Raw genomic sequence first — 15,609 nt, forward strand, 5'->3', positions numbered from 1 at the left:
GGTCATTTTGTGTGCCCTCAGTAAGTTCTCAGATGATACCAAGTTAGACAGGACTGTCAGTCTGCTTGAGAATCACAGAAAGGCTGGGGTTGTAAGGGACCGTAAAACCCATCTGATAGGCAGGGACTCTGCGCCACTTCAGGTTGATGGCTGGTCTTGGTGATCTTGAAGAGCATTTACAATCTTATGACTCCATGTTTCACTGTCAATTAAATGGCTACTTCAGCTGTAAATCAGAAATCATGCTAAAAGCCACATGGGATTTTATTTTCTACATTCCGTAATTATTAAACCAAAATATCTGAGGATTTACTTGAACTTCCAAACAAATGTATATTAAATCAGATGTGAATACTTCTATAGTGATTGGCAAAAACTGTTTCCTTAACCACAGTTAATATTAAAGGCTTAAACTTTAATTCTCAGAATGTCATCATGGTTGCTTTTTGATTAGGTGATAATATTACATTTTACAGTTGCAGGTTTGAGATAAAGAAGTAAAGACATTAACCTTCCCTAAGCATCAGATGGTACAGTAACTCAAGATGAACAAGCTTCATTGGTGGAAAGGAGAGGCTTTATATATTTAAAATAAGCACATAATATGTTTCAATAAATGCTTGAAATCTGGTAAGTATCTGATTTTTTTCCCTGACATTAAGAAATATGAAGAGAATCAAAGCAAGTTTTCTTTTTTTTTTCTCTTTTTTTCTTGTCCAACAAAAATAACAGTGTAATTTTGCACTGTGATAAATACATAGCAGTAAAAAGCCTATCACTGAGTTAAAACCTGCAGTTCAGGAAGGCACATTATTTGTCAGCAGTAGGAAATACCCTGAATGCTGAAATTAGTTTTGCCATCTTCATATTTCACTGTAATGGTGAACTTCTACCATAAATTAATTTATCTTTGTACTATGTTTGCTTTTTTACATAACCTAAGGAAAGCTCTGTAACACATTCAGGAACACTGCCATAATCAGGGAAAACATTAACTGCATTATGGAATGAAATAAAAAAAAACTGGGGCTTTCTGGCCCAAGCACAGAGCAGGGTCCTAGCACATCTCGTCTTGGCTAAGACCACTGCCTGTGCAGCCATCACACCTGTCTTACTGCTGTGTATGTTCCCTGTTACCTAGCTGCATGTTGTCTCTTATTGAAGACTGTTCTTTTGGAAGGGTATAGCATCTGTCTCTTTGTGTCTGTTTCTGTCCTTGTCATTTGGCAGAGCTGCTCAATATAAGCATAATCCAGTTATAGAATCGTAGAATCATAGAATCACTCAGGTTGGAAAAGACCTTAAAGATCATTGAGTCCAACCACAACCTAACCATATTACCCTAACTCTAACAACCCTCTGCTAAATCATGTCCCTGAGCACCACATCCAAATGGTTTATAAACACATCCAGGTATGGTGACTCAACCACCTCCCTGGGGAGCCTATCCCAATGCTTAACAACTCTTTCTGTAAAGAAATGTTTCCTGATATCCAACCTTAACTTACCCTGGTGCAACTTGAGGCCATGTCCCCTCGTCCTGTCACCAGTGAGAAGAGACCAACCCCTCTCTGCTGTAAGCACCTTTCAGGTATTAGAAGAGAGCAATAAGGTCTCCCCTCAGCCTCCTTTTCCCCAGACTAAACAGCCTCAGTTCCTACAGTCTCTCCTCATAGGGCACATTCTCCAAGCCCTTCACAAGCCTTGTTGCCCTTCTCTGGACCTGCTCCAGCACCTTCATGTCCCTTCTGTACTGAGGTGTCCAAAACTGAAGACAGTACTCAAGGTGAGGGCTCGCCAATGCCAAGTACAGGGGCACGATGACTTCCCTAGTCCTGCTCACCACTCCATTCCTGATACAAGTCAGGATGCCATTGGCCTTCTTGGCCACCTGGGCACACTGCTGCCTCGTATTCAGCCAACTGTCCATCAGCACACCAAAGTCCCTTTCCATCAGGCAGCTTTCCAGCCACTCCTCCCCAAGCCTGTAGGGTTGCCTGGGGTTGTTGTGACCAAAATGCAGGACTTGACACTGCAACTGAATACTCACACACTGATTCTGAAACTCATACATTTTATCTTGGCCCATCGATCCAGTCTATCCAGGTCCCTCTTAGTGCCCTTCTCTGCTCTGGCAGATCAACACTCCCTCACAACTTGGTGTCATCTGCAAACTTATATGCCAGCTTCTCATTTGTATTTACATTCCCTTCATTAACTCTAAGGGGAAAGCTACCAGAATATGATCATAAATATTCAAACAGACAGCAGTGTAAAGGGAGATACTGCATCACAAATGAAGAGTCATTGGCTTCTGAAGAATATCACTTCAGTTTTATGCATTCAAATAAAATGACATGCTGACATGGTTAGAGTGTGTTAACACTACTAAGTCATAGAAGGATTTGTGGTACTACAATGCAGTCTGAAGCATTAACCAATTTTTCTTACCTTTTAGGGCTCCCAAAGTTTTTTTCTAATTATGTGTAATAACATTTTTTTCTATTACTTGTCCTGCTCAGTGTCTGGTTTGTCTCTCACTGACTGAACCTCTCTTGTATGAGTTTGTTCTATATACTTTCCTTCCTTCAGTGTAAGCCAAGAAAAATATATCATGCAAAGGAAATTATCTGTCCAGTCAACTTTAAAATATAAAAATATAAAGGGGACAGCTCAACAGGAGCAAGAGATTTTAAAGAGTAAAGCTGCATTTAAAATAACAACTTGTTGCAAGAAAAAAATGAGAAGTTAACAGTAAGGCTGAAAAATGGAGTGATTTATTTCAATGAAAGAATAAATTCTGAGACTGGGACTGCTTTATCCCTTATCACATTTATTCAGAAGTTTTCCTGAGTTTAAAAGTTCACAGCAGCAATTTATAAACAGTATGGCACTTCTAAAGCAAGTCAAAGTAAAAGCACTGCTTTTAATCAGCACAATTATCATCATTGCTCAAGCTACACCGATAGGACGGGAAAAGGAATGCAGCAAAGCACAATGATTTCAAAAAAAAAAAAAACCCTAACATATGCAAACTTTAAGAATAGGATTTAGAAATCCTTGCATTCCAGACGTGCAGGAACAATCTACCTACAGCCCTACAGAAGTACAAATACTGAGAATGGTTCTATTCCTAATAAAGGCAGTGCATATTTGGTGCAGATTTTTAGATGAGAACAAATGTATTGTTTTCTGGACCAATTTAAAGAGACTCTTTTACCTAGATCTCAAGATCACACAGTCATCCAACCTTGCATCCAGTGCAGTCTTAGGGAGTTCATTTTAAAGACGTCATGCTAAGGTCAGTAATATTGTGTGGTTCACTTGCTTAGTCTTCTACTCTCATGAAATGCACAGAAAATCCTTCTCAACTTAAGGCACTTCAACATCACTTATTTTTAACAGCTACAGTGACTGGCACTGTACCAGTCACATACTGCATCAGGATGCACAGTGATGGTAAAGAACTCTTATTGACATTCCTTATGGCTTTTGTTCATTTCTTTGTTTTTAAAGCACTGAATAAATAGTATTTCACATAACTTATTCCAGAAGCAAAGTCTTGCTTTATGAATGATATCTGAGCTCCACTTTTTCATTAATAGCTGTGTGAGTTGGACTTTACCCAACTTGGGGCAAGGAGTATCTACTTGATTGTTAGTAATTACTTCCCTTTTACTTTTCTAAATACTTCTGCATTTAGTGCTTTAATAAACAACCATCACATTTAATACTAAAAGACAGCAAGTCCACTTCCTCACTCCCAAAAGAAAGCAGCAATTTAGCAACAATGTGATCAATATTCCGGTTATTAAGTGATCTGACTGAGGAGTTGTTAGTAATAAGCACAACTTGAAAGGCATTTGTTCAATGAGAATCACTCCAGATTTCTCATAATAAAACAGTCTTTTCGTCTCCGTAGTTTTATATTTCTTTCAAGATTGAAGCAGAAAGAAAACTGTACTCTGAGCATTAGACTGGAATGCATGCAATGGAGCTTTCTGGAATGAGGCCTAGAAAAATAAGTATGTTTGTTTCAATCAACCTTGAAGGGGAAACCTTTGGAGTTGGAAATCAATATTTGTTATTTTAAAACTGAAACAGCTTGTGGGGATTGGAGATTCATGATCCTTGAGGTCCCTTCCAACCCTGGCGATTCTGTGATTCTGTATGATATGTGATTCAAACTAGAAGAAAAGCTAATGTGCTGTCTGCTTATTGCTAATGAAAAGATCAAAATAAATAAGAGGTCGACTGATCTGTCAAAAATGAGATGTTTGGCTATATTTGCCTAGTTTTTCCCTTTGAACTACCACACACCTATTAGCTCTTAATATGATATACCCTACAGCTGTGCAACATTAGCATTCTTATTTTATCGTAAGAAGCCCATATGGCAATAGTTTCAGATATTTCCCACCAGCTAACTTTTTCTGTGGTTTTTAAGGTTCACAAACATGCAGAACAAAACCAGATCAAACAACTCACCTCTGTAAATGACAGCTGCACACCATGTAGAAATGGAAGGGAAGACTAGTCAGCAAACAAAAACACACAGCAGTATTGCATGCTATGCTGTACTACATCCATTACTGTAACTTACTTCCATAATGCCACTGTTTGCAGTGATGTAGAAGAAACATAGTAGGATAGCAGCTGTACTGAAGATTGCACCCTTACAGCTAAACATGCAGGTGCTGCTTTTGATACAATCCAAAGCCAAATGGTAAGACATGCAGGTGGTGCCTTTTACTTCAGCTTCCCACAGACTTTTGCATTAGAAGTTGAACTGGGTCTGGTTCTGCCACTTCTCCACCAACCAGCTCATGCTAGTAAGTGCTCTCACAGAGGTGCTAAACACAGGGCTATGGTTTTGATAATACTTTCGTCTTTCCCTGTTAAATGTTGTTATAAGCTTCACACACAAAAACCATAAATTGCATTTAACTAATAAGTTCTATATGTTCCCTATTTAGTAATTTTCTATATAAGAAAAAGAGCTTTTACTCCTGAGAGAAGATAATGTACTGGTCATTCATCTTGGACTTTTTTTTTTAATCAAAGGGCATTAAACTCTTCAATTATCATGTATTTCTACTTAACTTTTTTACACTGATAGTTTAATTCCATTTATCTAAGCCGCGGAATGCCAGTTACTGGCAAATACGGTCGTATTTGGGCATAGTAGCTATTTCCTCCACTTGTTCAAAAAGGGTCTTTAAATGGCAATGAGCTCCTACTTCCCCCTTTAAAGTGTTCTATGAATATATGTTTAACTTCATGTTATCTTTAATTATGATTTGCATTGGATCTACCCTCCACATTTAAATTTCGGAGGGGGGATCTATAATGCTGAAGCACTTCTGCTCAATGTAGAGAGTACTAATATAGGAGAAATATTAATTTGATTTAAAATATCTTGTAAATTTAAAATTCTGGCATTCTTTACTATAAGGTAGAGCTCACAGCCAGAGGGACTCAGATCCTTCCCTGAAGAGTTTGTTTGCTGGTAAGCTTCCAGTGCACACTTGTGCATGGGGTTATAGCTCCCCAGATTCAGGACTTTGTATTTCCTTTTGATGAACTTCAGGGCACTCCTTTCCTGCCCAGTCTTCAAGTTTGCCCACGCACCTTTGAGTGACAGCACATTCATTTGGTGTGCCCTCCATTCCTTCCATTATTTTATTATCAGCAAATTTAGAGTGCACTCTCTTCCATTGTTCAGATCTGCTTAACTGGCCCTGGGGATACACAAGTACTGACTTGCCCTCAACTACACATTGATTGCACTATTGACCATAACACTCTGGACCAAGATGTTCAGCCAGCTTTGAATCCACCTTCATGTCCTCACCTTTAATCAGCTTTCTATGAGGATGTGAGGCTCCATCTGGAATACTGCATCCAAGTCTGGGGCCTGCAACACAGGAAAGATGTGGAGCTTTTGGAGAGGGTCCATAGGAGGGCCAGGAGGATGATCAGATTGCTGGAGTACCTCTCCTATAGAGATAGGCTGGAGGAACTGGGCTTGTTCAGTCAGGAGAAGAGAAGGCTGCAGGGAGACCTTGCTGTGGCCTTCCAGTATATAAAGGGTGTTTATAAACATGAGGGAAGTCAACTTTTTATATAGGTAGATTGTGACAGGACTAGGGGGAATGGTTTTAAACTAAAGGGGGGGAGATTTAGATTAGATGTCAGGGGGAAGTTTTTCTCTGTGAGGGTGGTGAGGTGCTCAAGAAGGTTGTCCAGAGAGGCTGTGGATGCCCCATCCCTCCAAGCATTTAAGGCCAGGTTGGATGGGGCCCTGGGCAGATTGAGTACTTGGTCTGGCTGGCAGCTCTGCCTGTTGCAGCCGGGTTGGAACTTGTTGATCCTTGAGGTCCCTTCCAACCCAAGCCATTCTATGACTCTATGATTCCATGATTCTCTGGTATGTGAGGTAGCATCAACCCTCACTAAACAACATCCACTGCTCTCCCATATCCACCAAGCTAGTCTCTGTATTGTAGCTCACAACAGTATCAGGTTGGATAGGTGTGGTTTCCCCTTTGTAAGTCCATGTTCATTACTCTAGATCCCTTGCTTGGCCTTTATCTCTTTGCAAGTGCTTAACAGGATGATTGTCTTCAACCAATTTCTAGAGATTGAGGCACCTGCCCGGTGTGGTTTGTGAGATTTTCCTTCTTGCCCTTCTTGAAGACAGGGGTGACATTTGCTCTCCTCTGGTCTTCAGGAACCTCTCACAGTTGCAGTAAACTTTTAGAGATAATAGGGAGTAGCCTCATTCTGAGATCATTCACTGAGATGAAACACTAATACACACAAAACGGCAGACACCATAGGCTTATGTGCTTCCAGTGTGTTTAATTGCTTCCTAACCTAGTTCTGCTCCAAAAGGGGCAAGTCTCCCTTGCTCCAGAATTTTACTCTGGCTTCAGTAGTCTGGGATTCCTGCAGTGGAGGAGACTGAGGCAAATAAATCACTCTATGCGTTGGCATTTTTCATGCCATTTGTCACCACTTCTCCACTACATTCAGCAGCTGCCTCACATTTCCCTTATATTTCTTTTTGCTATTAATGTATTTTGAAAGCCTTTCTTGTTGTCTTTCACATCCCTGTGGGATTTAACTCCAGATTGATCATGGCTTTCCTAACCCTGCAATATCAGACTGCAACTCTGCTGGGTCACTTGTCCCTTCTTCCACCTTGTATCAGAGTTCACTGTGGAGCTTCATGCACGGTTTAAGTCTCCTGCCACTTTTGCCTGGACTCTTGCTTGTTGAAGTACTTGAGCTTTACTTGAGCTTTGAGGTGATCCTTGTATATTGACCAGCAGTCTTAGACTTCACTTCTCTTCAAGGTCATAATCCATAGGATTCTTCAAAGTAGATCTCTAAAGAGATGCACAGACTAGTACAGCTGGATGTTGCTAATATTTATTTCTTCATTATTTCTTTATTTTCTGTTTGTTAATTTGTGTGAAATGAAATAAAAGGAAGTAGGTTGCTCCAAAAGCAATGCCTCGTTTTTATTTCCTTGAAAAATACAACAGATCAGAAACCACCAGAACAACTATTTGATAGAGCAAATTCTCTGCTACAAAACACTTTTTCAACATAGTCACTACCAGTAGCTATGCCTTTTTGCCAGCAGTGCACGAGAGCCTGCATGCTGCGCTTGTACAAATCTGCAGCAGCAGAGGAGACCAGTGTCACTGTCACCACTGCTGAAGTGCACTATTCAATGCCTTGCTGTGCTCACAGCCACCATATGTAACAGGAGACTGGTGGGAAGGTTCAACCTCTACTGTCATAAAGGCAACATCTGCCTCTGACACTGTGGACCAATATCCAACATAATAATATAGGACGCATTACTTTCAGAGCAGCCCTTGTATTTCAGATGCTTACTGGCTGTCACAATGCTGTTAGTGTCAGGTATCCATCACTGACAACTAAAACCAAACCAGAGATAAACACTGATTTAGCACTCCATATGCATTTTTTTTACAGATTGTCATGTTTTCAGTACTTGCCATTTCACTCTCCCTCTTATGGATGGAATTATTCAACAGAAGAACAGAAAAAGAGAGAATAATGATTAAATACTTTTTAGAGTGTACAGAAACAGGAATATCCATATAAATAATTGTGAACATAACCATTATATAAATAAGCTACATGTACTTGTCATTGCATAGTGCTGCTCATGACCAAAACATCCTGTTTGTTCTGCCTGTTCAAAAAACAAAAAGAAAAAAAAATATATTCATGAAAGCAATTCTTTACAGTGTTTCAGAAGTTTCAGAAGGAAGCTGGAGCTGGTAAACACATGTTCTTATGGGAAATTGCCACAATACTGACTATACCCCAGCAGGCTCTGAAAATACTTCTCACAAAGTCTCTTGTCTAAAATCTAGAACATATGTACAACAGATTATATTTCATGTCCTTTTAAGGAACTTGCTAGATTAGCACAGAAGTCCTCGCATTTCCTCTGAAATTGTGTTTTTCTACAGGTATTATGCAATTTTTATTTTCTGTGCTATTCTACACTTTCATAAGCCTGTGAAAGAGGCTGAGAGTTCACATCCAGACCCTATGCTGCTACTGCATTATTCCCAGCACGGATTGGTAAACGTGTTTCATTCTGTTGATGTCATTAAATTACTGTCATTCTTCCAGGACAATTATTAAAGAAGTCAATATAGTTGTTATTTTTTATTCGGTTGTAAGAGGTTTTGAAATTGTTACTTTTTCTATTACTATTGATTGATAGATCAAAAAGAACACAAACAGGTCAACACAGCTCCAAAGCTAATTGTCACTCTGTTCAATCCAAGGCATATAAAATTGGGCCATTAGAAACATAAAAAATTCATACATTTCTAGACTGGGAACACTAATGTTAATGAAAATTATTGAAAACTGAATCACTATTTGAGCAGTGCAGATCACTCTTTATAATCTAAAATGTACAGTGTGATTCTCTCAGCTGTTCTTTCTTTGCAGCTTCTTTTCCTAGTCTTCTATTCTCTCCCATCAAGCAAGACTATTCCATTAAAGAAAGCAAATCAGATCACAGAGACACAGAAACATCCTGATTGCAACTGGAGAAAAATGATATAGAGAAAACATCTTTAAAAAATTTCTAAATGCAGTCCTTTCATATATCAAAGTGCACACCCAGCAATTAGTCTTCCTTCAGAGGTCTGTGATCAGTATTGTCCACTGCAAGTTCCTATTTTTACTAAAATTAAATGGTAACAGAACTCTACCAGGGCCAAGTGTGTTGTGTCTGAGAGCAAACATCAGCTCTTCTCTAACTGCTCTTTTATCAGGTTTGTACAAAAAGATAGATAAACAGGCATCCCTCATCATCTTCCAGACAAAGGAGCAGCACTGACCAATTAAAACTTGTGTACATTAAGTCGTAGAATCATGAATTCATAGAATCACAGAATGGCTTAGGTTGGAGGGGGCTTAAAGGTCGTTCAGCTTCAACCCCCATGCCATTCTAGATTGGGCTGCCCAGGGCCGCATCTTGTGTCTAAAAAATAATACAGCTAGTGAACTGGGAGAGAAGCAGAGCACTTCTGTTTGGTAAAATTTACTACATTTGTGCATGGATACAGAGTGCCTTTGTTCTGATTTACCAGTGTTTTACTCTGTGTTAGTGGGAACAACTGCAGAAAATGCAGGAAAAAAAGTCAGAGCTTTAATGATCGTACAGAAATTTATAACCAGTGTCCTCCATGCCACAGATGGTGACTAGTTTTTAAACCAGTGTGCTTTCCTTTACCACAAGCAAAATACTGCAACAGTATTTTTAACTTTTTGGATGTCATTTGGCCACAATGACTTGCTACTACAGTTGGAAACTAGACCACAGACATCCTACTGCTAAATTTAAAATCTATCTCTTGGGTTCGACTCCACACTATAAATTACTTAAACAAATAGAAAAACTCCTTTTCATTTGTGCTTCTGTTACTTTCCGTCCAGGATTCTACTCTCCAGGCAGCTATTTAGATTCCCCTGCTTCATTACATGTGACTCTCTTAAAGCCTGGGATTTTAAATGCTCTGCCTAAAGGACTCTGACTCCTTTAGTGGGTGTCACTGTTAATTAAGGACACATGGGAAAGAAGTGAAGGAGCCAAAAACAGCCTTGTTGTCTGGGAGAATCAAAAGCATACATGGACAAGGGTGAGAAAAATCAGCTAGATAAGGAAATGTTTGCCTCTGTAACAGTCAAGTGCCTTTTGTTCAAGCTTACAAAGAAGCTGCATGTCTCAAAAATCAGCCTCAAGTGGATGAAAAATTGAGACAATGGTGTCAAAGTTTCAAATTAACAAGGATCAGTATTGATTGATTTGCAGTAAGTGTTTTACTCATGGGCAGCTTCGTTTTTGCTCCACACCAGCTATATTTCTGTTCAGTGCAGCAATAAGGGAAGCCAAAAGGAAAACTCTGACCTGCTCTTTGCTAGTTTCTAATTCTGACTCCTAGTTAGAATCATAGAATCATAGAATCACCAAGGTTGGAAAAGACCTTCAAGATCATCCAGTCCAACCGTTCACCTATTCCCAATAGCTCCCACTAAACCATGTCCCTCAACACAACATCCAGCCTTTTAGTTACTAGCCTTCAGAAGTGAAATTATGCAATCATATCGCTCGGGAGGACCTCTAAAAGACACTGCAATTTAAGAAAAATAAACTGTGTGCTCATCATGCAAAGAAATGGTGATCTCTTAGTCTTCTTCATTTCAGTTTCCCCAATTCGTCCACCTCCACTTGGATAATCTGCACTTCACTCTTGAGCCCTTCTGTAGCTAATGGACCTACCAAGAGGGGCTGCTATATCTAGTAAAATCACAGAAACACAGAATCACAGAAGTATGTTAATTATTGAAAGTATTTGAGACCAAATAGCACAATTTTAGTGCTGTTTTCACTAAAAATTATAACAGGCGACGTTTCTGCTTCTGGAACTAGGAGGGTGTCAGAGAATAAATTGAGAAACTAAGAATGCATCTGTTTACTGAGGGGAAAAAAACACTAAATGAGAGCATTTGGCAGACCTGCAGCTTGGCTTCACAAGCAAATATTTAGTTATCTGCAACTGACAAGTAAGCAGAAACACTAATTGGTTAAGTTTGCTTTAAAATCTGAGCAAGCAATTTAGCATTAATGTTATAATGTTTACTTTTAAGTAAACAATACTGTCATAGAAAAGTCTGTGCTTGTGGATAGTAACACTATAATTTCTATTTTATTAACATAATTTTCTGTGTCTATAAAGCACATTGTGAGCCTTGGCATGCAACCAAGCTACAAGTGTAGTCACTTTACTGGAAATAAATGCAATTGGCTAGGCAGTGTTGTGAGACTGGTATTTCAGTATTCCAACAAAGAAGTATATATCTTGCTACCTTATTTTCCCATGTACACATACACTGAAATGAGCAGCCATTCTGCAGGTAGGATCTGTTCCAGCTCCAAGAAAAGGCAGCAGTTCAGAAGAAATTAGTGCCAGCTGCGACTTTTTAAAGAGATTATGCACCTCACAACTGCTCCAGTTTCTTCCGTTCACCTGTTACAAGGTAAAGGGACACTGTATCTAATAAACAGGGGGAAAAAAAGGATTTTCTGGTTCATATATCCTTCTACACAGATGGATATGTTTCTATCCCCATCATTTTCATTATGGAGTATTGCAGAATTTGAAAACCTTATGGGGTTCAGGTGTTCATAGACTGATTTGTTGATCTTTATCATAGCTGTGTAGTCTGAAAGAGAGTTCTGCATCACAGTGTCAATTCAGCATGTAGTTACTATTAACAAATGTGGTCTTAGGTGCCTTATTGTCTAAGCAATATGTCTTCCACGTATACTCTTGCTACTCAGAAGTCAGTTGCAACTCTCGTAAATGCTGGGCAATGAAAGAATACACTGCCTGCATTGTGTCAGACTCTTCCAATCAGTGATTCAAATTAATGCACAGTATGAATACCCTTTATGTCAACATGAGGTTTTTTTGTTTGTTTGGTGTTTTTGTTTTTTTTTTTTAAGAATTACAGTATCAGAGTAAAACCTATGTGAATGACAGTACAAACACCGGACTGAACAGGCAGTTACACAAACATACACATTTTGCATGTCTCCTGCCTTAAAACGATGCTGAATTCATAGAAGATGAGAATGATGGAGGACAATTCAGAATTTAATTACAGTCATAGAATCATCTACCTTGGAAAAGATTACCAAGTCCAACCATCACCCTGACATACCAAGTCCCATCACTGAACAGAGCCCCTCAGTGCCACATCCACATGTCTCTTAAATACCTCCAGGGATGGAGACTCCACCATTTCCCTAAGCAACCCGCACCAACGCTTGATAACCCTCTTCATGAAGAAATTCTTCCTAATAGCCAGCCTAAACCTCTAAGGTGCAACTTGTGACTGTCTCTTCATGTCCTATCACTTGCCACCCAATAAAAGGACTGACAGCCTCCTCACTGCAACCTTCTTGCAGGTACTTATGGAGAGTGATGAAGTCTCCCCTCATCCTCCTCTTCTCCAGACTAGATAGCCACATTTCCCTCCACCACTCCTAAGAACTCCTCCAATCTCATCCCTTCACCAGCTTTGACATCTTCTGTGCACATACTTTGGCAATTTGAGATCATCTTTGTATCAAGGAGCTCCAAAACTGAACTGTTACACTGAAGAGTTTTCAGGGTACGATCTCATCAGTGCTGTGTACAAGGGCACAGTAATTTCCCTGGTCCTGCAGATCACACTATTTCTGATGCAGGCCAGGATGCCATTGACCTTCTTGGCCAGCTGAGCACACTTGTTGGCTTATGTTTGCTTGAGCAGCTCTCCAAGCTCTATTCCCCATGCCTCCACCACTGCATGGAGTTGATATGACCCAAAGTGCAGCTCTTGGCATTTAGCCTTTTGGATATCATGCAGTTGGACTTGTCCTATCCATCCAGCAATTTACTTTCCTTTTCCCTTATCAGTCTTCGCATTCACTAAGTAAATGACAGTCAAATGCTCATCTCTGCAGGCCCTTGTTGTTGTGCAAGATCATAGATAATATGGCAGCCATTGGCATTGCAATGCAAAGTCAGTAGCAGAAATGCCTTTAAAGCATTCCAGCCATTCCCACATTGAATATTCTTCATCTTTACATGGCATGTCCCTTGATACTGCTTTTGGTGTGACTTTTCTGAGGCAAATCCAAAGCTTGATGAAGTTAAAAAAATAAACTTTTAAACAATGTAAACTTTTCATCTGCAGGCAACGCATGCCATCAGCCTAGAGTGAGTTTTAGTTCTTGCAGAAATTATCAGATTTGTTCTCATGATCTAGTACTTAATTGCTTTTTCTGTTTGTTTAAATTTTACTGTTTGCTTTCTTTGTCATTTTCCCTCCATTTACCTAATCATATGGAATGTTTTTCAGAAACAGGAAAAGGGTTCAGACAAACAGGCTTAGCTTAGAACAATAGCAGGGGAAATCATCTAATTTGGAAAATCAGTGACAATTGCTGTTGTTGTTTGAAAAGGAGAAGGATGGTGGTTTTTCTGTTTTGCTTTATTTTGCAGCATAATCACTAATTAGTATCTGTTGCAATGCAGTTTATGCAAGATGTTATTATACCAGCATTACTATTGACACATTTCTCTGTGGTTTTTAGCTGTATGACTTCTCCTGATGGCAGTGTTTCATGAAACCAGAAAAACACCTTTCTTTACTATTTGTGGATGATGTTTTGTCTCTTACCATCCGTTGCTGGCAGATGCAACTTTGGTTGCAATTACTTTTACCTTGCAGATTGCCTATTATCTCCTTGTGAATAGCACTTGGTTTGTTTATACCTCTGCTGAACGCTGAATTCAGCTATTGCAAAGGTCTTAAAATAATCACAACCTGAGTGCTATCCTTACCATATGGTTTGCATTGTACATTCTGTAGCTCTACTCTGTTTCAGAAAGTGCACCTTTTGAATAAGACACCAAGTATAGTCATGGGAAATCTTATTTGATGTGCGTTCTCTAAGCTGATGTCCCGTTTCACTACATGGAGAAAATCCTCAATGTGTGAGTCTCTTACCCTTTCTTTACACATAACTGAGCACCATCATTGGAAAGAGAAGCTTTCTGTTGAGAAAGTATCTTTGCTTTGGTTACTGACTTTCTCTTCAGCCTTTCTGTGCTTCATGGCCTTTGCATTTTGAGGAAGACGGAAGATAACATTTTGTGGAAATAACATTTCAGGAGTGCAGATAGGAATGGTGAATCTTGTATGTCTCTAGATGAAATGCAATCTTTACATTAGCATGGACGGAAGCGGTTGTTTGGATATTTTGCTCCTATGACTTCTTGAAATTATGGTTAAAAAGGTCAAAAATTGAGATCTTTTCATTTGGGATGATTTGATGTATATGGCAGTCAAGAATATAAATCTTTTATCAAACTTACATTTGTTTTTATGTTTTTGAGCATGGGAAGGTGGTAGTTTTCCTAAATAAATCAGTTCTAGCTGCAAAAAAAAAAAAAATACTATTATTAATATAAATTATTATAATTATTATTAATTATTTAGGTTAAACATGCTGGATTTTCTTTAAATCTCATTCCAGGGGAAACTTCAAACTCTTTGTGCTTCATACATGCCATTGGGCATATCACTATAACAGGAATCCATACTAACTGTTTTGTGCCATTTCTTTGTCTCATTCTGCTCTGCTAGAACAGAATAGAGGAGCTCCATGGAAACTGCTTCAGCTCTTAAGTTGTTCACTCTGAAATGGTTGACAGTGGGGATTTTGTATCATTTGGCCAAGTGTAAGTTGTGCCTATGCAACAGTGATTGCTATCTGTTCATATGTGTAAACAGTGCAGAAATTGTTTTTTCCTGCGGTCTTATGCTTGCAAAAGGAACTTGGTTGTCATGATGATGCCAGAAACAAACTGTAATGTTGTTCATATACAAACTAAGAAGGTTGTGCTAAGGCACAAACCTTAAAAAAATTATTGAAAATCTACGCCAAGAAAGCAAAATCAGTTACAAGGAGAAGAATTCATAGACTTGAATGTGTCATCTCTGTTCTTACCTTTTTGTGGCTATCTCCTTTCTATCACTTTACTCAGTAGCAACAGTGAGAGTCAAAAATAAATAGCTGAAGTTGTTCTTCCATGCTGCCTTCCTCCCTGCTTTTTCCTCTCCAGGACTTCCCTCCTTATACTGAAAGGAGAAGAAATATATAGTAAAGAAGGCATTTATGGATTTTTGTGGGGTATTTTTGTTTATTTCCATTTCAAGAAGAAACTGTAATGAAAAATACTTTCAGTAACTTGGTAAGATATAAAAATTTTATTTTCCAACTTTTCTAGCTTGAAACAGCACATGTGTTTCTCAGTTCTTCTTTCAATAACTTTCCAACAACAGCTGTCTTAGAATCAACTATGAGCTTGTATGGGCTGTTGCTGAGGAGATCCGTGATTGTAGATTTGTCTGCCAATGAGTGTCACACCTGCAGGAATAAATTTTCTTCAAACCTCTTATCCTACAACAGTCTTAACCACATGT

The 15,609-nt window shown here is 39.0% G+C and overlaps 1 protein-coding gene across 4 annotated transcripts in view; it reads left to right on the forward strand.

Moving 5' to 3' along the window:
• Positions 1 to 15,609, forward strand: part of LOC122181581 (synuclein alpha interacting protein) — an 81,557-nt gene that overhangs the window by 16,047 nt on the left and 49,901 nt on the right. The window contains exon 1 of one of the 4 annotated variants that reach the window (XM_042874149.1): positions 552 to 630. The exons of the other annotated variants lie outside the window; for them this stretch is intronic. The gene's annotated coding sequence lies outside the window, so the exon portion shown is untranslated. Of the gene's footprint in view, positions 1 to 551; positions 631 to 15,609 lie in introns of those variants that run through there. 4 annotated transcript variants of the gene reach the window in all.

The sequence above is a fragment of the Lagopus leucura genome, unplaced genomic scaffold (assembly GCF_019238085.1).
Source record: "Lagopus leucura isolate 7727_CA_CO unplaced genomic scaffold, USGS_WTPT01 Super-Scaffold_54, whole genome shotgun sequence".
Classification (NCBI taxonomy): Eukaryota; Metazoa; Chordata; class Aves; order Galliformes; family Phasianidae; genus Lagopus; species Lagopus leucura.